At 45.9% G+C, this 22,134-nt stretch overlaps 1 protein-coding gene across 2 annotated transcripts in view; it reads left to right on the top strand.

Moving 5' to 3' along the window:
• The window catches only part of SCRG1 (stimulator of chondrogenesis 1), a 76,703-nt gene that overhangs the window by 4,415 nt on the left and 50,154 nt on the right, over positions 1-22,134 (top strand). Inside the window, exons 2-3 of one of the 2 annotated variants that reach the window (XR_014515189.1) lie at positions 19,289-19,358; positions 20,085-20,274. The gene's annotated coding sequence lies outside the window, so the exon portion shown is untranslated. Of the gene's footprint in view, positions 1-19,288; positions 19,359-20,084; positions 20,275-22,134 lie in introns of those variants that run through there. The other variant, XM_083457693.1, reaches the window with a different exon arrangement.

The raw sequence follows: 22,134 nt of genomic DNA, 5'->3' as shown, positions 1-22,134 counted from the left end.
CCTCCCCAATCCACACCACAGCGAGCGCGCTCTCACACGTACAAGAAACTAGCTCTTATGAGCGATCTCCCATTTCCAGAGAGGTCTAAAATCTTATATCGTTTCTCCCACCACCTCTGTAACTTTCTGAGGATACAGGGTGATTTAGATTTCCCACTGGTTTGACAAGGTGACTATAATTTGTCGTGCGCGCGAAGGAAAAAGTTGTTGTTGTCGTCGTCGTCGTTGTTGTTAGCGGATACGCTTCTTTTTAATATAGGGGATTATAGTGTGTGTAGGAGCCAGCAGTATCCTAGGCACCGAGGTCCCCTCCCCCCACAAAATATTTGAGGAGGCTACCGCCCCGCCCCCAAAATGTTGGTTGGCATTGCCATTCAAATGGTGTGCATGCATGATCCGTTATGCGAAGCGGGGCTTACCTGCCCCCCAATATTTCATTCAAATTAGCATCCCTGATAGTGGTGATTACCAAATTGGCGGTGGGGAATCTGAAGTGCCCATCATTGCCCAGAATTGATTCGGGTTGCTCTGACGTAACTTTCCATTCTGTTCACTGGGACCTACTCCAAAATTAATGTGCGTAGGATTACCATACTTAGTTCTGAGGAAACATCTATATGCTGTGAGGCTGCAATCCTGCGTGCACAGTTTTCGCCCATTTCTGTACTTGAGGGAAAGCGCTTTGGAAAGCACTTGGACTTACTTCTGAGTAAGCATTCCTGGCACTGAGACCAAATTGCCTTTAAAATGAATGCAGATAGATAGATAGAGACTTCACATGGATTGGCTTCCTTGAAAGTGTTGTGTAAATTGAAGTACTGTAGTAATAATAATAAATAGTATCTGATAGTACAGATTCGTTTGAGATCCGAAACTCGTTTACTTGCAAGAAAGGCCCTGTGAAATCACCTAGGACTCAATGGCATTTAGCCCAGGAGCCGGCCATGATTATTATGGTTAGTACCAATATCCTTCCAATGGAAAGATTGTAGAAATCATCCTTTAGCTGTGCTTACGCTGTTTAGTTACTCTGCAGCCGCCTTGGGTCTTTCCAATCAACCGAGGCTGGGACAGGGTAAGGTTTGCTGCCTCAGGTTTTGATAGGTACCCAACAGAATAGAGTGAATTTTATGAATGAGAAGTTTTGTTCTTGTCCTGTACACAGATCTGCTATACCTCTTAGATTACGTTGGCTCCACTCTTCACCATCCCAACCCCCCATACAAGTGTGTGTATGTACAAAGCACCTTGCATATTACCAGGTGAGGTAATAAATCCGTTGGCCTTTAAGTGGGCACAAGCTACTCTTTGCTATTCGGGATTATTTCAGATGGACTGACTCCCAGATTGTGTGCCAGAGAAAGATTTTCATTAAAAAAAACCGGTCCTGCCAAGTTCAATGAGATTTTCTCCCAAGTACCCCCATTGTAGCCAAATCGAATGGATTTCAGTTCAAAAAAGGTGGCCCATCATATACTGGTGCTCACATGCCGATTTTTTCCTTAAAAAAAACACCAAAACACCCTTTTCTTCCAAGTGAAGGTCAATTTATTTAAATTTAAATTACTTATAAGCAAGCAGGTTACTATTTGTAGCAACTACAAAGTCAGCTTCGGTTCCAATCATCTACTGTTCAGATTGCCCTATCCTCAGAACTGCACATAAAAACTGAGAAAAAATTAATATGAAGTGGTTGATTAATCTATTGACCAGTTAAAGACATGGTAGCTAGTGGAGCAAATCCCTCTAACAGTTCAGTTGATACAAATTTACTAACATGGCGTCTTAAAGCTGCCCTCAAATTCATCCCTAGTTTTGTTTGAAATGGGTGTTCCCTTTTTTAAAAAAAGAGGAAATGAATCACTAAAAACTTTTCATTGATTATAATAGGCCTAACCAGAGCCCAAATCAAGGCTGGGGGTCTTTGGGACTGTCATGCGACAATACCAAGTTCCTCATTTGAGTTAAAACGAAATTTCCACTAGAAACGCAAGTGCAATTTTTAAAGTCACTAAGGCTGAGACAAACAGACTGACTTGAAAGTAGATCCCGGGGGCACCTCCAAGTAAATGCACTGAAGGTAATTCTATTCCATTTGAAATACAGAGTCTGGAATAAATTCTACAATGGGCTTTGTAGAATTAAGGAGAGCAAAGTATGGGGATCTGAATAGCAGTACAAACATCTGACCGCTAATTTGCTCTTAGTAAACAACCGATCCACAGTCCTGTTAAGCCAAAGGACAAGGATTCATGCCCGTCCCCCGTCCCTCATGCTGAAGTAAGCTGAACTAGCATTGCACCTCACAAATTTGGGAATAAATCCCATTGATTAGAAAGGTTTTGCAAGTGGATCCTAAGGAAACTCACTTGGAAACTTCTTGCTCTGAATAATCAGTGGGACTGATACAACAGCTCTGTTCAGAAAACCGCTATTATTGGTTAGGATTGCATTGTCATTTTTCAAGAGTGCAGAATTCAGCTGTTATTTGGAAGTCTGCTAGAATGCAGGCACTTCGGTTTAAGTGCGCCGGGCTTCTATTTTTGGTTGCTGCACTTCGTCTGTAGCAATGCCCAAGAAAATAAAAAGAGCAACCACCGAGTCAAGGACTGATTCTTCTTTCTTTCGAAACCAGAAATTGCAGCAGTTCCTTGAGACGAACCTCTAGGTTTGGGGACTCGTTGTTGCAATCGTTTCCCAGCCAGATCCTCTCCCTCTCCTTGTCTAGGCTAGTTAGGGAATTACTGGCTCAGTCTTAATGCTGGAATCAAAGCGCCACCACCCTGGCGCTCGAGCGGGTCTGTAAATCACAACTATGCGAACAAGGAACAAAGAGGGTGGAGTTAGGGGAGTGCGGTAAATTGCATGTAACGGCGACGGCTATTAAGGCGTTTTGTAATCGTTTACACCTGAGAATTGGTTTACTCCGCCGGCGATTTGAAACATTAAATGCGTCGTTATTCTATATCATGACTGTATACAGACAAATCGAGGAGCCTTATGGGCAATTTCGATGGTTTTGAGTGCCCATAAAATGCTATGTAGTTCAAGGGGCTGCGCATTTACAGACCTCTCTCCCCAACTACCCCAGCTCTCCTTCCGCCCCTCCTGGAAGCACTCTTGAAAGCATTTCCACTGGAGTTAGGAATGTCAGAAACTTGTGAAATATGAAGAACTTGTATGGGAAACGCTAGCGACGCAGAGGCGAGGTCTGAAGAGAGGCGTCTGCTCGGGCTACCGGAGTTATTCTCCTTCAGGATGGCCTCTCGTCCGTTTCATAACTGCGATCCGCAATCACTCAACTCATGGGCCGAGCTTTGAAGCGAAGAGGATGCCGAGGGGGTTGCTAGTTCCTGTGGAATCGGCTGCCGCTTGATTCGGATCGGGCCATCCACACGCACTCTGCTTTACAGAAGAGCACGATCGAAAATCTGCAAAAACTCCTTAATTGTTTTCTTTCACTGGCGCATTGCTATCATTGTAATAATTCAGTTTTCTTGCTCTCCCCCCCCCCCCCCATTGTACTATGCCCACTTCCCTCCCCCCCCCCTCGTTTATGGCAGATTATCGAACCCTTCATGGAAAAACACAGTTTCCCAATAGCAACGCGGTTCAGATGCTTCTTCATTTTCCCTCTCCCTCCCTGGCACAATCATAGCATAGGACCCAACACAAGGAAAATGATTCAATTCCAAATAAGTTTGCTTGAAAGCAAGTTTCACTTTGTTCAGCGGCGTTTGCTTTCAAAGAAGCATGCATAGGATCGCTGCTTTTCAAAGCACTGCTTTCAAGTTCAGGAGACGGAGGCCGCCTCAGTCAACAGACAAACCCGAGGACTGGAATTAAACTTCACCGGATGCTGCCAACGCCAAACATTTCGGTCATCAACAACCAGAAAAGGATCAAGATGTCTTTTCTGCCCGGGGCAGGAAATCCGAATGCTACCCCGCGCTAAGACTATAATATTGACTTAAATAAGAGTTAATTATTTAACTGCCTAATGGTAAAGTCAGCAGACAAAAGCCAACAACAGGATTCTTACAACTCTGTCCCACCACCGCAGCAACCTAACTCAAGAAGAAGGTAGAAACCGCGGTCACATTGTGGCTCCTCCTGGGCACTTAATCTGTGTTAAGCACCCAGGCCAATGAGGTGAGCTAAACATAGTCTTCCGGTATATATCTGAGGAGTTGTGCTGCAGCCAGTTTAACGGTGTGTGGAAGTGTATTGCTTAAAGCAAAAAAGTTTTAAAATAAGCTGCACCTTATGTCCCCCCCCCCAAAAAAAAACCATCCCCATTGTTTTCTGTTAACCTAACACATGCCGGTGTTTGGTTTACAGAATTGAGACTCCCAAGTAGGCAGGCTGACACCACTTTAAAATAGTCCTGCAGTCCATCCATGCCCATCCCTATTGCATTACTGCAGACCTATTGCAGTATTATAACCTGATCTTCCGTGGACTACATTGGAGCAGATGACGTCTTCTTTTAAGGTATCTCAGCATGGCTTCCTACTCGCGGCTGGCTCATAACTCCGTCGTTTCGAGGATCCTCCGGCTCTTCCTTCGAAGGCTTTGCCCAGTCCCGAATGCTGGAGACTTTTATGTTTTGCCATCTTGGTTTTAAAAGGCGTGTAGGATACCTGCTCCTGCCTCCCATAAACCTGAAATGTAATAATGGAGAAGAAATCCACCTTTTCGTGGTTAAAGTGTTGTAAAACTTAACTGGGCCGCTCCGGGTGATCTTAACTGTGTGCAGAGCACCCGAAGCACCGATGTGGATCCAATGAGATTTTTGCTTCCCAGTAACTTGGGAGTTGCAGACAGATGAATCCTCTAGCTCTGATTTTCTGGGCGGGGGCTTTATTCTTACCGGATGTGGGGGATGCAGGAAAGGCTCCGGACAACATAAAAAAAAAAAAATCCCACGTATTTGAAACCGTTCATTCAGGACAATGCATTTTCAATTCAGTGCCAACCCTCTTTTCCCCTCTAGTTCAGTGAATCGATGGGAGTTTTTGTTTGTTGGCTTGTTTTTAATAAAATAGCTGGCAACTGGTTGAAAAAAAGTTAATTCTTTAATCAACTGTTCGTTTCAGCTTGTTGAAGGAAACGATAATGCCCAATTCGAAAACACAAATCCTGGGAAATAGGACGCAATAATTCTGATATTATATTCTAGACTGAGCTGACATGGGAGACGATGGTTTCTCATGATTTTTTTCTTTTTTTTAAGAGGTGCTTGGGATCCCGATTCAATCTTTCTGTTTTTGTGCTTGTGTCTATGAGTTATACTCTTTCGCTAAATCCTGTTGAAGATTCAATGTAAAAACCATTTGCCTTCAATTTTAAAACCATGCATTTCGGGCACTCGGGATTTATGATGAATGATGGCCTATGTATGGCTCAGGCATTCATCCCTGTTTTGTGGTGTGGTCTAAGCTGTTTCTCAAGTTCACCACTATCAGCGACCGCTAATGCACAGCCTATGTAATCTAATTACTTTCGTAACCATTTAAAATACATTAAAAAGACCTAATGACACATTTTAAATATCCAGTGCTGTCCTCTTTGACTATAACATCCCCCTTTTCTCTTTTCTTCTAATTCTTCGTGGGTTTTTTGCCCCTGTGTCCAGTTAATATGCTGAAATGTCTGAATACACAACATAGATCTTCTGCATAGGTGCTGGAGCCCTGTTAATCTGGGGTTTTGGAAGTCCCGTCACATCCTGTTTTTAGTGGGAAGACTTCATACAAAGGAATCGTCAGGTATGTAGAAGGGAAGAACTATTCAGCGGCAGACATGCTACCGTTTTATTTTCATTCATAACAAATTATTACAAAATGATTTTTAAAATAAAATTTACACCACCCTTTAATAAAAAAGAGAGACGTTTTATGCAGCACCCTGAAAGAGGAAGGATAGTTAGTCTTAATAAAATTAATAATTAGATTTCTTACCTCCCCCAGGTAAGAAGCGAGGAGGAATTCCAATGATTTTAAAATACATTATTATAAACAGTTAAAACAGGCTATACTCAAGAGAATTGTGTGTGTCCTAAAATAAATCTCTCAGGTGTTAAAGGCCAGGGTTTGCTGTGGGTTGAAATGAATTCAGAAGAACGATAAGAATTATTTATTTTAAAATAAATTTTTAAAAAGTAGATAAAAGTATGAACAACATTGAGAAAGGATTGAAAGAATGAGGTCGAACTCCCGCCTCCCCTAAATGTAAATAAATAATCATATCCATAAAATTCACTCTTGGCGTGAGACTTGATATGTTAATGTTCTGCCCAGAGCAAATTTTTATGTGTTATAAAACTCTTCAAAGGAAGCATTTTATAATGCAGACACTGTCAGTTTCCAAAGAGTGCCTCCGTAATAGTCCACGGATTTTAGTTATATCGCTGGCACGTAGACACCCCCCCCACACACAATTGTAAGTAAGATAAATGATTAACTGGTCCATCAGCTAAACCAGATTGCCATATTCAAGAAGTATGCCATTATACATCCGAAGACAGGGATATAGTGATCCTCAAGGCGTTTGCTCAGAAAGCCCTTCAGGACTTTAAAGATTTCAGTCAAGTCTAGGAAATAGCTTTCTTGTTATCAATGACAACATATCAAAGATGCTGTAGGGTTGCAGTCCATTTCTGAATAGGATTACTCTGAAGAAACCGCCAGAAAAGCCAAGGGAGTACTTTCCCAGGAAGGCTGTTTCGGACTATGGCCTTACACAATAACGTCAGCAACACATTCCTCTGTGCTCAGATGTAACTCCCATTGAGTTCAATGGGGCTTACTTCCAGCCAAGTAAATGGGTATACTATTGCAGCCTAAACTGCATTTTCTGAGCTTCTCGTTTCTTTGTTTTTCCCTTGTCAATACGGCACCAGTCCTCCACATGTTCACTTTATGTGTGTGTGTGTTCCATTGGACACTTACTTCCGAGCAGGCATGCGTAGGATTGCACTTAAAATATAATGCAACAACGGAGAATCAGGACCATCCGAGGCCCATTCGGCAACCCTGTTAAACTAGGATTGGCATCATGTGGGCATCGCTGGAATTCTCAACACATTTTCCTTCATTTCAGCTGGATGTAGCGCCAAAGAAGGCTCCTTAGGCTTGACTGCTACTCCAGTCATTGGCTTCGGTCGGTGGGTTTAAAGTTCTGGCTGTGCAGTTGCAACTCAGGGGGTTGTGTGTGGATTTGCAGCAGGATCGAGAATCCTATTCAATCCGAGGAATGCAGTTGAGATGAATTGGATCGGCTATGCGCAGGACGGAGCGTCCTCTGATCCGCAGAAAGCAAAAGAGAGAGACGCAAAATAAAAGTGCAAAAAGGCTGGGTGGACCTTAGTCGGTTAAAAACGACAACAGTACCGAACAGGATAAGTATGAGAATACTGTAGCTACCTGTGCCTCATTCTCTGTGCCTCATTCTCTGTCTTTAAGGTGCCACGAGATCCCCTCGGTCCCTTGCAACAGTCAAATACAGCTATCCTGCGGAAGACTCTCACTTTGTCTGTTACACAAAACTGGTGTGTGTGTCTTAAGTATATTTTTTCTAATGGTTGCTCCTAGGGGGTCATGATAGAAGCCGCTTCCGCAGCGCACGATAGTCTGGGTGATTCAAGACATTCTTAGCAAACCGGTTAATTTTGTTTCTTCCCAGTGCAGAAGATCACTGGCTGCACCAAAGCAAATGGAAATTATTTTTTTATTCTTTCTGACATTAACAACCGGCCTGCGTTTTTGAGGATACCCAGAGTGTAGCTGTGCAGGAGCCGAATCCTAAAGGCCACGTACTACTGTCTGCCAAGCTAGGGCTAGCGCTGTGTCTGAAGGCGTAGGGACAAGCCTTTCCCGACCACTAGGCAATACTACCGAATTTGGCTTTGGTGCGTTCTAAAAAGCTCTTCTAACAGGAAAGACTGCCACCGTTTCCTCGTGTGTGTGTGTGTTTCATTCTGACACCCCCACCCCGCATTCTGATATTTCTTTCTCATTCTGGTTCCACCCACCCTCCCATATTCTGACTTTCAAGCTACTTGAGACTTCCGATTCCTAACAAAGACCGATTCCAATAACTGCAGGCGTTGATGTTTTCAGAGGGAGAGAGAGGACATTGCCTTCCCTGCTCCCAGAATGCTTCACGGTCAGGATGCTTTGTTTTGGGACAAACAGTGATTTGCAATGGACAGAAATCGCCGTTATGACGCCAGCTTAACAAGCAAGAGATGGAGCTTCCGCTACGTCGTCTTAACTAACGCATATTTTATTGGACTCTTTTCTTCTTTCCTCTCAACTTCGTGTTGTTTAACATCGAACTTGGAGAAGATTCCTGTAATACTGGAAAGTGAGTTTACCGTTTTGTGATTTTTAAAGTGGTCCTTGGAGCAGCTAATGGGACTCAATGAGACTTCTAAGTAAACGTGCCTGTATTTTAATTCTTGAGCAGTGGTGTTGTTGTTGCTTTGCAAATATATTCTTTGCAAATATATGAGAGACAGTTGGTTAAGACCAGAGATTTGCTTCAGCCTTGGATCTAATCCATCCTGGCGTGGGTTGCTCTCTTTATTTTAATTGGCTGTAAGTGCAGAAAGAGAGGGACGTCTGGAGGAGCTGCGAGCCATCCCTGCAATATCTCACTGATAAAAAAGGGAGGGTGTATTACAGAAAACTGTATACTTTGCCTGTAAGGAAACGGTGGCTTACAACGTGCAAACAGCAGCTGTTTGTTGTGTGCTCCAAGCCGAGGGAGGCTAGGGGTGGTGTCGGTTTCTGGAATGTGTCTGATATCGCAGGACATCTGGAGCGCAGGCCTCTCTGCCACAGGTTTCCATGGGTGGCCTTGGTCAGATCCTACCATGAGGTTATTTGCTTGCAGCACCGACTATTGCCCAGTCAGTCACCACAGGAATATTCAGGTGGAAGAAGAGGGGCTTTAACAAAATGGGCAAACACGTGCAAGTTCCCTTAGTGGCATATTTTGGGTTGAAAAAGATCAAGCAGACGACTAGTCAGAATATAGACCCATCAAGTTGGGGCTTAATAAAGAGCTGTAGCCCAAAACATCTGCCCGGCACGAGATTGGAGAAGACTGAAAAGGCAATGTTGGACTAGATCGGGGTAGCCAACGGTGACCTCCAGATGGGGTTGAACCATAATTCACATTAGCCGCACCCGCAGTCAATGTGGACTACAGCTCCTATCATCCCTGATGATCAATGGCTACGTTGGTTGGGGCTAATGGAAACTGCAGTCTAGACATATCTGGAAGCCACCACTGTGGCTAACTCTGGACTAGATGGGAGAAGGAGAAACCACGTGGTATAAAACAGATCCCCGCCCCTCACCGTGGCAGGTGAGGAAACGGAGAAAGGGCAGCACATTCAAAGCTGTAATTGCAATTTGACATTTCGATCTTATACACCGCTTGTTTGAAATCAGTGTACTCCCCAAACATCATGGATGAAAGGAAAGAGCTGGGCTTATTAATGGAGCTGTGGTCCGAGTGGGGGCAGGCCACCACCGCTCTAAACGTGGACCCTTTTGTCCACGAGGACTAATACAATGGGCCAGGATTTATTGGGGGGGGCAGGCTTTATGTTGGGAGGTGGCAGAACCTCCTTATCTGTGACGCAATTGGTCAGTTAGTTAAGGACAGTGGTACCTCGGGTTAAGAACTTAATTCGTTCTGGAGGTCTGTTCTTAGCCTGAAACTGTTCTTAACCTGAAGCACCACTTTAGCTAATGGAGCCTCCTGCTGCCGCTGCGCCGCCGGAGCACGATTTCTGTTCTCACCCTGAAGCAAAGTTCTTAACCCAAGGTACTATTTCTGGGTTAGCGGAGTCTGTAACCTGAAGCGTATGTAACCCGAGGTACCACTGTATTTCTATTTATTTACTTGAGTTAGGGGGGACAGTATTGTCCCTGACTAATACTTTCAAAAAAGGGGGGTGTCTAGTCGTGCTGTTTGTTCTCCGGCTTAAGGATTGTCCTCCACCCAAGGCGTGCCTTAATATCCTCAGAGCTCGATTTGATCTAGGACTCAGCCTCGGGACGTGCATTATCCGTGATAAAATGGGAAAAGATGCCACTGGCCTCTGGACTCCATCCTGCCCCAGTTTAGTCTGATCGCGGGGCTTGGCTGCACAGTTTCTGTTAGACTAGTCCCGAATAGTCGAACAAATAGTCTCCGAAGTTCACGCTGGCGTGAAACAAGTTTTCTTCCTTCTAACCTCGGTGCCTTTCGGTTTTGAGTCTCTGATTGGTTGGTGGTATCTTAGCAAAGAGAAACCTGGCCGTGAACGTTGCCCAAGAAAGGGTATGGATTCTTTCCCATTTCTTGCACGGCCTGGGCTTTTGTTCAGATCCGACGTGCAGGCGTTTTGCTCTGGGACAGTCCTCACTCCTGCCACGTGGAGAAGCGAACTGGGCCAGCGCAAAGGACGGATACCCAATTCTACTAGCAAAGACAGGAGAAATGGACCAGGGTGTCGCTTCCTTGTCCCTCTCCCGGCGCTCTATCAGCCCGTGTGGAATGGCGCTTTCCGTTTCCGTCTCCCAGTCCGTCTGAACACTTTCGCAGGCTGTCTGTAATGGACAGTACAAGGGGCCGAGCAATGTTATCTCAGCAAGCTCATAAATGTATTCAGATGTTGGCTTATTCAATGGAGTCTGTTATTGAGACTGATGCTGGCGAGGTTATTAGGATTAAGGGAGCAAATGAATCGTGTGATCGTTAGAGAATCTTGAAAGGAGGTTAATTCCAGCGCAGCGTTGCCTTGTGTCCCATAGCGCGGGGATAATTGTATTTGACTGTCTCCGAAAATCAATTTGGTCGTCCTTGACTTTGAAGGGGGGGCACTTTGCGCACACCTTTACAGACGTGCACAAGCGCAATATAAGGAACGGGAGCCTGAGTCTATAAGTGTATGGGTATGATTCCTTGGTAAATGAATGGTCAGGAGCCTTGTCTGGCCGTGAGATAGTGCAACATTCTCTGATCCAAATCACTCCCTGATGCACTACTATTCTACTTGCAGGGATATATTTACACAGCAGTATTTTGTTTTGTTTTGTTTTTAAATGCCCCTCATCCGTTGTCAGAAGTGACATTGTTATGCAACCACCTCATTTCCCATTCTTTCTGTTGCTGGGGTAGCACATGCCTTAGGCTTGAGTCTTGCAATCTACCATACAGGGTGAAAGAGTTTAGCTCAGCCTTTTCTACTATAGGTCGATATTTTTAATAAACAATAAATGGGGGAAGCATTCAAAGAAATGATCCCCCGGTTTGTGTGTCCGCCCACAATCTTATTCTGCTAAAATGACTGTTTATGAATGTGATTAAAAAACAAAACTAAAAAACAATTGGCTTCAGAAGCAATAACAGATTTGATCTTTCTTTCTCTTGCTAAATCACGGGAAATCTCCATTCTTTGAATATTATAGGAACGCCAACTGTTTTATGTGATCTAATCCAATCCTTTATGCGGGGATTCTTCAAACGGTTTGGGAATTTAAGCATTTTTTGGTTGACCAAAAATAGCCTTTCCTAGAATCCCTAATTCTGTCTAGGGAGACATTTTAACCATTTTAAATAGCAGTCATTTTTTGAAAAATAAAAAACATTGTTCTAAAAACATTCCAGCTGCCCATTTCTCTGCCTCGGTCTCTCCTCGAGACGTGTGCCAGCCAGCCTGAGTCAGCCCGCGGCGCACAGCATCCCTCGGGTTAATAATGCGAGGGAACTCGAGCGCCACCCACCGCTTTCTTTTGGAAAAGCAAGAAGAGCGCGCAGAACATGCTTTTGGCACCGTTCAGGGCTGGGCTCCAAGAGGGCCGAGTTTGCCAACTCCAGAGTTCTTAGGGGCTCTCCAGAGAGCGATTTGAATGGGAAATACATCGGATGGACTGCAATAATCACTTCGAAACACCCTGTCGGCAAATATCAGTGGGAAAGACTCGGCAAAAAGGTGTTAATGGCGAAGCTGCGGTTTGCCAAATTCTGGCATCAGTCCTATGACTTAAGATGGAGGTATAAATAACCGACAAAAGTGAATGGAAATTTCCAAAACGGAGCGAAGAAGAGATTTAAGAAGAGGATAATGGTCTATAAGGTGAACAGGACATAATGGACACTTAAATAAATCCTGTGTTTCTGGAAGCCCTTTCCTAGAAGGAAGGCACATTGAGTGAACTTCTCAGAAAATGTGCTTGGACTCGCAACCTTGTTGAGTTAGGAACGTGTGTCTTCGCCGTGATCTATGCGGTATATAACATATAACATGAGAAATTATTTAAGAATCCCAAATCCATGCTTGTGGCTTTGCCCTTAATTAACAGCGTGATATACTGTTTCAAGATGTGCTATGTGGTTATGCGGCCCCTTAAAGGCTAGCACCCTTTACACGCCCTCAAATGGAAGGGAAAATGAGTATAGGACTGCCAAAAGGGCAGGTGATTGTGGCAAGCGGTGTCTTGGCCTAGAGGACCCTCAACAGGAATGGATCGGGAACTTAGGGAGCAACTGGGACACTGCAATAAAATGTTGCAGTTGGGAGTTCTTCTCTTGACCGCAGGGGTGGGGAACCTTTGGCATCCCGATGCTGCTTGAACTACAACTCCCATGAACCCCAGCAAGCATGGCCAATGGTCAGCGACCATGGGAGGCGTAGTTCTGGAACATCTGGAGGGCCAAAAATTCCTCACCACTGGTTTATGGTTGCAGCAATCGCTTTTCATATCCCGGTTTTCGCGCGGGGGGTGTGTGTTTCTCTGTCTTTTTAGGTCAAGATAAGCTGGTGCCACAGTAAACAAGTTAATTTTGCAAAGTGCCAAAGAACTCTCTGTGTGTACTTGGAACCACAGAAGGGACCCCGAGGGTCATCTAGTCCAACCCCAAGAATCCTGCCCACAAGCCGTCCCTGGCTGGGCTCGAACCACCAACCTTCTGGTTAACAGCCAGACGCATTGTGCCACTGGGGCTCCAAACATGGCTTTTTTAAAAAAAATTGTTTGCTAACAATATGGACGCAGAGAATTGTAGTGTCTCGCTCTCTGCCAGGTGCTGAACCCGTCTTAACAGAAGCCAGTCTACTGGTTTAGGGTTCCAGGGGGTGTTTGAGGCGGGGGGCGAAGAGCTTCCCATGAAATCCGACGTCGATACCCTTGCACGCCCCCCTCCACAATCTCGTCGAGGCTCTCCTTCGGCCCTGGCTCTGCCTTCCCTCTGAATCCTGCTTCTCCCTTCCTCTCCGTCTTGCGCGCATTTCCTTGGAATGCGGCCCATTCATTCCAGTGGGGTTTCTTCCGGCTTCGGAATGCAGCCTAAAACTCCCTCTGCAAAGAGGGCCAGCCCTTCACACAGCCGGCCTCTGATCGCGATGGCTAAAGAGGATGTGAAGAGCCCGGGGCGGGGGGTGAGGGATCGTCGATTCCCCGGGGGAGCGGCGGGTCCTTTGACACCCCAGTGACTCCCCCGGCTGGGCCCACGCTCCAGCCTTGCTCGCACCCACCGAGTCCTCGGTGCGCAGCGTGACCTCGCTCCCTGATCGTCCCAGCCAAATTGGCTTCGTCGTCTTCCCCTCCTCTCCGGAATGACATATCGCTGGAGCCCTAATGAAGATGAATAAGCTGCTTCCAGAAGCTGTTGACAGATCGTCCCAATAGGAAGGGGGGAAACACACACCGCATAATTGCTCCAAATACCAGAAGACACGGTTCGGTTGGGAATTGGGGCGGGGGGGGGGGGAGAGATGGGGGTGGATCTTCTTATGCGGAAGCCAAGCGAAAGAGCGTCGCTGCTGGGAAAGGCAGGAGGAACGAGATAGGTCTGACTCTGAACCCAATCATGTCAAAAGTTCGGCTCCTGTGTAAACCCCTCCCAATCAGCAGAGGCTTAGGAAGGGAGGCCAAACTCGGTGCAGGATTGGCTGTAAATAAGGCCCTGCTCTTAATGAGCTGGAAAAAGATGTGTTTGGGCTGCAGACCCACAAAACTGAAAGATTCTCCCTATCCACCCCTCCCAACTGGGGGTTTCCCCTGATTTTTTATTCTTCTCCAAATCCCCAAATCCAGACAGTACCTCCCTCCTGTCTTGGTGGTGTTGTTTTGGCTCCATAAGCAGCATCACTCATACCCTGAAAGTCGGAACTTGAAGGAACAAGTGGACTTCTGTAATATTGTAATTCAGTGTGGAGTGCTTCTGTTCAGAGTTTCAACAATTTCATCCATCCATCCACTCCTCCCTCCTTCTCTCTGGTTTTCTGCTCCTGACCTCCCTCAACAGCCATTCTGCATTCTATGTCCATATTCAACCCTCCTTGGGTTGCTGTGGGGTGGGATTCCTCTTCCCTGACAGATTTAATTTGGAACCCGGAGCATCCAAGTGCCTTCCACCCAATGTTTCACTGTTTGCATATGGCGGTAAAGGGCAACATAGAATCATAGCCAGTTGGGCATCCCTAAAGCAGATCTTGAACTCATTTAAGTTATGGTTACCAGAATTTTTTTCAATGAATCTGCGGACCCCCCCCCCCCTTTTCGGGGGGGGAAGCTGAGTAGCAACAGGGAGTCAGTAGTGGGGATGGTGAGGCAAAAGACCCTGGGCACAAGCACACATGCATATTGTATAAAGGTGCAAAGCCCTTCTTTGGCACCCTGTGAAACATAAATGCACAGTTTTTTTTAAAAACTGGGCAACAGCACACCACCCGCCCATGACTGCTGAGCCTCCCCCGATCTCCTGCCCCCTTCCTCCTTTGTTTTGACTGATCGGGGGTCACGGGAGTAATGGGCAGGTGGCTGTTGCCCAGTTTTTTTTAAAAAACTCTGCACATTTATGTTTCACAGGGTGCAAAGAAGGACACCTTGCCTGGCAAAGAAGCCACGCACCTTGTGCCCCTCCTGGGCAACGGCTATCCGCCCATGACTCCCAAGCCTCCCCTGATCTGTCAAAACAAAGGGGGAAGGGGGAAGGCGATCTGTACTGCCAGACGTCCCTGGTTCCCCTTCGGCAGTGGTGGTGGCAGCGAGCAGCGAGCAGCTCCTGAAGCCAGCTAGAGCCAACTGTGCTACCAGGCTGGCTCCGGGCTGCTGAGACTGCCACCGCCATGTTTCCTGGGGACAGATTTGCAAATCTGGGGACATTCCAGGGACGGAATTTGTCCAGGGACAGATTTGCAAATCCGGGCACTGTCTCAGGGAACCGGGGATGTCTGGTAAGCCTAATTTAAGTTGCCATAGGAGTGTGCCATCCTTTCGGTTTCAGAGAACTCCCTCTTCAGGCTGACTCAGATGCTATCACATGACCACCCTAAGCTGAATCGGTGCAATGTTCAAAGTTCAAACCCTGAAAATGAAACTCCATGAAAAGGCTACATTGGAGAGTTCAAAGCGAAGTCAACAGTTGTTGTGACTTTCTTCCTCTATTGCTTAGTGGTAGAGCATCTGCCTTGCATGTAGAAGGTCTTGATTCAATCCCTTAAGCTCCAAGAGTCAAGCAATATTTAAGGTGATGCATATGACACCTCCCATGTTCAGCCACAAATCCACAGACACATTGCAGACTGCCTGAATGAAGCTCGGGGACCACCGTTTGGGAACCTCTAGTTTAGGAGATTGCCAATTCTAAAACTGCATGCATTTTACTGTGAATTTGTTTTTATCATTGCTACCTCCTGGGTAGGTGTCAGAAAACCTCAGTGGTGGCTGGTGCACTTCATACTGGTAGGGTGGAAGGTTGGGAGGCCAACAGTAGGTGGAGCCAGAGCCAATGATACATACTCTAGTTTTCTCTCTCTTGCTCCCCACTTCCCACCAAGGTCTACAAGGACAATGCTGTGACTAAGGAGGAGGAAGCTGGGAGGCAGTGCCACCCTTGGGCTTGTAAGTAAGGAGGGAGGGAGGTGGGGGTGGGAAAACTACCCATTCACTTTAATGGATTAGCATCCTCTGGAAAAAGCACACTTAAATGATTTGAACCCCATCCAATACCTACAACAACATGGCACGTTTAACGCAGTAAGACCGTGACACACGGGACTTGGCTATCAGGTAGGATCTGAAAAAGAACTTTCCTCAATGTAAGAAGGACTTGTATGTGACCTTGAAGTCTTTGCCAACCCTCTGCCCAGCTATGAAGCACGTGGCAAAGTAGACTCTGACTGTAAGTGGTTTCTTTTATTTCTTTTATTTCTATTTTTTTCCTTTCATCCTACAGATGAGCACTTGGTGGCAGTGTCAGCTTGAAAAGGCATGTCATAAATTAGGCAGGGATATTCTGTAGGAAGTCCATAAAGATAGTTGGCTGCTTCAGCCTGCATGGTCTTCCATCCTCTCTCTCTCTCTGTTTATCATCTGGCCAGCTTGGGCATGAGATTACAGCTTTCTATCACTTAATACTCCCCAAAATCAGATGGGAGTGGAGTGCATGGTAAGTTTTTTCTTCCTTTGGTTCCTCTCTGCCCCCCCCCCCCCAAGTCTCTTGAATCCAAACCAGTGAGACTTACGTCTGTGCAAACTATGAGTGCGCTCTAAAGACAGGGTAATTTTATTATTATTACTTTGAAAGGAAAGAACAATATTTCATAGAATCATAGAATTGTAGAATTGCAAGGGACTCTGAGGACCGTCTAGTCCACCTCCTACAATGGAAGAATAAGCTGCTGATACAGGAATCAAACTTGCAACCTTGGAGAATATAATGGGCCAATGCTATGATCACCGTTGAGAACAGCTGGATAGAAAGATGGACTTGGATTTAAAGCAGGATGGAGTTTTTGCTCATGGAATGGGGCATTTGTGCTACAATGTCCTGGAAGCAGCTCCCTCCTGTCCTGAAAAACCCCTCCAGATGCTTGGAGACCTTCAGAGAGGCTTTCAGGAGGTGCAAAGGGCTGCTGTCAGGGTTGGTGGCAGTGGAACCTGGTCCATTAGGGCAGATGGAGCAATGCCCCACAATCTGTTTTCCTTCCACCACCAGCAGCAGTCTCCCTTCTTACACCTCATCCAGTGGGTGACACTGCCTGTCAGTTCTCTCTTCCTTATTCTCAGCGTTGTCCTTGTAGAACCCAGTAAGGTATGGCATGGGCCAAGTCGGTGTGCATGAATGGAAAGCCACTTCAGAACCCTTGCATTCCGTGACAGCAGTAAGGTAGGACAGGCATTGAAAAAGAGATGGCCTGTTCTCTATCTACCCCAGCCCACCATCTGCAATATGGGGATAAGAGCACTTTGCAGGGGTGTTGTAAGCATCACAACAAGAGAAGTCATGCAAAATGCTGTGGACATTTGAAAGTGCTATATAAATGCTAAATAAGTGCAGGGTAGCACAACTACCATACAAACAACACCATCTGCCCTGACGTAGCATCTCATTGGAATTCAGGAAGTATTTAGTAGTAGGAGAATTGGTAGAAGAATAAATATTTTCTAACAGGTTCCCTGAAGACTGACAGAAGGCTCCTAACTCAGTCAATCGACTTTCGTTATCTACCAATTCATTCTTACTATGTAATGTAATCGTCTCAAACACTCACCTCCCAGAAGCCTGATGAGTTTCTACACTTATTAGAGAAAGGGTGGCAGTGTCATCAGTACACAAACTGTACTTTTGGAATTTGTAGAACTCTGTGAACTAATGAGGAATGTGTTTGCTATGCACAAGCTTTCCAGGAAGCCATCAAATGTTGTATCCCAAAGAGAAATCTATACCAGATAGCCAGATACCACTGGGGTCCCCTGCCCTGCATTAGGGAAAGATAGCAGTGAGAACAGCCTGTTCATAATTCCACAGTAGTCCCACAGAGGATCACATTTCGAATGTTATGTCTTCTTTAACTGCAGGCCTGAGCCAGAAATCCCAATATGACTGAGAATGACTATAAATGGGCAAAAGCAGACTCTGTATTTTACACACACACACACACACACACACACACACACACACACACACACACAAAAATATGTATAGGTGTGCATGTGTCTGAGTGTGCATCTTCCTTTTTGTACAGGGTTGCATATTTGTTTTAATGTGCATACATGCAATATGTGTGCGGTTCTTTTGATTAATTTATATTCTTTCTAAAGAACACATTGATTTTGGAGGAAATGCAGACAATTAAGGCTGCAAATCCAAGGGAATAGGAATAAAGCTCTAGTGTCTTAGCCTTGTGCCTTGCCGAGTTTGAGATAGCAGGGTAGAAGGAAGGGCAGAAGACTACTCTGCTGGACTATGTAGACATTAGCAGCTTAAAAGGCAATGAAGTTGATTTCCACCCCCCTCTGCTGTACACACTAGAGAGATGATGGAGATGTCCTCACCCAATGCATATTACCTGTCTGGTTTCCCCACACCTGCAACCCCTCCCCGAACTCCTATTCATGAAACTGCCATCGGCACCTATGGTGACCTCTGTGCACATCTCTCATGTACAGACCTCAGTGGCTTAAGTTTTCAAAGGGAAGCTTGTTGGAAGGGAAGCACATCAAGCAGCAGTATTTCTCAGGAAGCTGCCAGATGGATATGGGTCATGGCTAATGCAGTAGGATTTTTGCTTGGCATGCAAAAAGTCCCAGGTTCCATCCCCAGCATCACCAAATAGGGTAGGGAATGCACTTGCCTGAAACTCTGAAGAGCTGCTGCCGGTCAGTGTAGACAGTAGTGAGCTAGATAGCCTGAAGGTCTCACTTGGTATAAGGCAGCTTTCAATGTTCCTATTTTCTACAGTTCTCTCTTATATATATTTTGGTTGTTCCCTTCCTGTTCTCCATTCTTCCTTCCACGGGGAATGGGAAAAGTAAGGATTAAGGCTGCAATCCTTACCTATAACAATTAGGATGATGACTAATAATATTAATAATAATATATTTATACCCCGCCCATCAGCTTCCAACAGAATATAAAAAACACGATAAAATATCAAACACTAAAAACTTCTCTAAACAGGGCTGCCTTCAGATGTCTTCTAAAAGTCAGATAGTTGTTTAGTTCCTTGACATCTGATGGGAGGGCATTCCACAGAGTGGGTGCCACTACCAGGAAGTCCCTCTGCCTGCTTCCCTGTAACTTCGCTTCTCGCAATGAGGGAACCGCCAGAAGGCCCTTGGCGCTGGACCTCAGCGTCCGGGCTGAACGATAGGGGTGGAGACGCTCCTTCAGGAAGTGGTGTGGTGTCGTGACAGACTAGGACCTGGAAGACGAGAGTTCAAATCCCTGCTTGGCCATGAAACGCACTGGGTGACCTTCAACCTGACTTACCTCACAGGGTTGTTGTGGAGATTACATGAGGAATGGGAAGAACCATGCACACTACCTTGAGATCCTTGGAGAAAAAGGTAAGATAGAAATGCACTTAATTCATTAATGGACAATTGAAACAGACTCTTCTTAGCTCGCATGGTGGCAGCACCTTAAGAGATATTTGGCAATGAAGAAAAGAGTCTGAATACAGTGGTACCTCAGGTTACATACGCTTCAGGTTACATACGCTTCAGGTTACATACGCTTCAGGTTACAGACTCCGCTAACCCAGAAATAGTGCTTCAGGTTAAGAACTTTGCTTCAGGGTGAGAACAGAAATCGTGCTCTGGCGGCGCGGCGGCAGCAGGAGGCCGCATTAGCCAAAATGGTGCTTCAGGTTAAGAACAGTTTCAGGTTACAAATTAAGTACTTAACCTGAGGTACCACTGTAGACACTGAAGCAGCAATACTCCTAAACAGAAGCCCCACGGAAGGCAGAGGAACTTGTTTCTGAATAAGCATGCCGGATTTAAAAGTACATGCACACATCTCTGGTATATAGCATATTCAGAGGCAATCCTGCTGCCCCCATCCCCCGAAATCAGTGGGAGTTTTCAGATCACCTATTTGGGAGGAAGATGGCCATGAGGTATGTTTTATGTGTGGGGACGGGGGGAGAGAAACATCAAAGCGTGCGCAGGGCACAATGTGGGACGCACATGGGCAACTCCAGGGGCCTCACCGGCAGAAACGTGTTTCCTAGAGTTTTCCAGCTTCTCCCTCCACCCCACCCACCCACCCACGATTTCTTTTCTTCACAGGCAGCATAGCTCAAGGCCGTAAACACACCATTAAGGTTTTGTTCAGAGGCAAGTGAAGGAAAGAACTCTAAACAGACTTCTCCGTTCCAATGTTTCCATTAAGTGACTATTGAAGAGGCACTCGGGAAAAGTTGTCAGATCCATTTTGTTCACGATCCGGTAGGAATAAACATCAAAATATGTACATGTACCACTTATTTTTAGGGTGTGATGTTTTGAAAAGAGAGGGAGAGGTGTTTTGATTAAATTCACAGTCCAATAGCAATAGATATCTTACGGATATAGTTCTGCTCAGTTCTGTTTAAAAACACGTACAGAAACTACTGTAGCCATTTAACTTTATTTCTACAGACAGCAATTTGAAAGGGCTGTAGTCACAGGCAGAGTCACCACAGGGATAGTCTATGTCTCTCCCTTCATGTTCAACCTCCGCCGCCACCCCCCCCCAGCCACCTTTAACTTGTAGCAATATAAGGGAAAAACATGGTTACAAGGATTGTCACCCCCAATCTCTGCTGAGCTGTGGCACGATTTCAGTCGGTTCCAGGTGCTCACCAAGGCTCTGTGTTCCTTTGAGAATCAATATGTGGTGGAGGCTGTCATAGCTTTAAGAAATATGATTTATTCATAGATTGACACCTGAATTTAGATGGAAGGAGTCCAGATCTTACAGCATGGCCATATCAAGTGAGGCTTGTTCCCCACAGCAGTACAGTCCTGGAGACCTGACCTCATTGGTCCCCATCCCAATACCATGGAAGCCTCTGCAGTTCTAACCCCAGTAATGTTCATCAGGGGTGCCAACTTGAGTAAAATATGACGGGGAGGGGAGTGCCAGGTAAGCCTCACCCCACATAACTGATCACAAGACACAGCACACACACCATTTGAATGGTGATGCCCATCAGCTTGGGTGGGCAGCCTCCTCAAATATTTTATGGGGGTGGTGAAGGGACCTTGGCCCCTAGGAGTTGGCTTCTGTACTAATGTTGACGCTTCAACAAGGGTTGAGGTGAAAAGGAATTCAATCAGAACAGGCTGGGGGGGGGACAGGGGGAAGGCTACACACCCTGCTCCTGGACCTTTGCAATGACACAAAATCATAGCAATGTTTGTACAACAAGATTGCTGCACCAACACAGCAACAAGCAGGTCCCATCCTGTGGTGAGTTTGGGGATCAGTGTCCAGCTGCAGCCCAACAAACCCAAAGAACTTGAGTATATAACCAAGGTGGTCTATCTCCATTCAAATCAGGGGCCAGCAGGGGCAAAAGCAAAAGGGAAGATCACTCTACAATAGAGGAGATACTGCGGGTAAATAGTAATCTGTTGTTTGAAAACTTTGAGTGCAGCTTTTGCCAACCTGGTGGCCTGCAGATGTTTTGGATTGCGACTCCTACCAATCTCAGGCAGAAGGGCTGTGATGGCTGGTGCTGATGGGCGTTGTAGTCCAAAACACCTGGAGGCCAGCAGATTGGGGTAGGCTGTCCTAATATCTTCTGATGAACCTGATCCTACGAAGCGGCTTAATACACAAGTAGCAACACATCTTGCCAAACACAGTTCTACTCCTGGAGAGAGATGTAGAATTAGCTGCCCCAATTGCCAGCCTTACTTCTGTCCCTACAGTCTGTGGCAGGATTGGGGAATCTGTGGCTCACTGAAAGATACTGAACACCAACTCCCTTCTTCCCTGACCTTTGGCTATGCTGAGTGAGGCTGATGAGGGTTGCATAGCAACAACATCTGGAGGGCCCACAGCAGCTGGTTCAGCAGCTGGTAGCTGGAGGGGGACAGACTTTCCCAGCCAGATGGTTGCATTTGATTCTTGCCAGCTTTCTGAAGGTCACACTTGTACCTTTGTTTGCCAGGCTGTTTTCTACACACCCCTCTCACTGTTGCCCATCCAGGCAAGCAAGAAGCACGATCAAAGTTCAAGGGCACATTCCAGCTAGGCAAATATTATTCAAGGACAATGTGAAGCAGGGATGATGAATGGTGTGGCACAGGTAGAGGGGCATGGCTGAGAAAAGACTCCAAACAACAGATA

Source organism: Podarcis tiliguerta, assembly GCF_965153285.1.
Source record: "Podarcis tiliguerta genome assembly, chromosome: 9".
NCBI lineage: Eukaryota > Metazoa > Chordata > Lepidosauria > Squamata > Lacertidae > Podarcis > Podarcis tiliguerta.
Note: the sequence above shows the minus strand (reverse complement) of the source record. Positions and strands in the feature narration are given on the sequence as shown.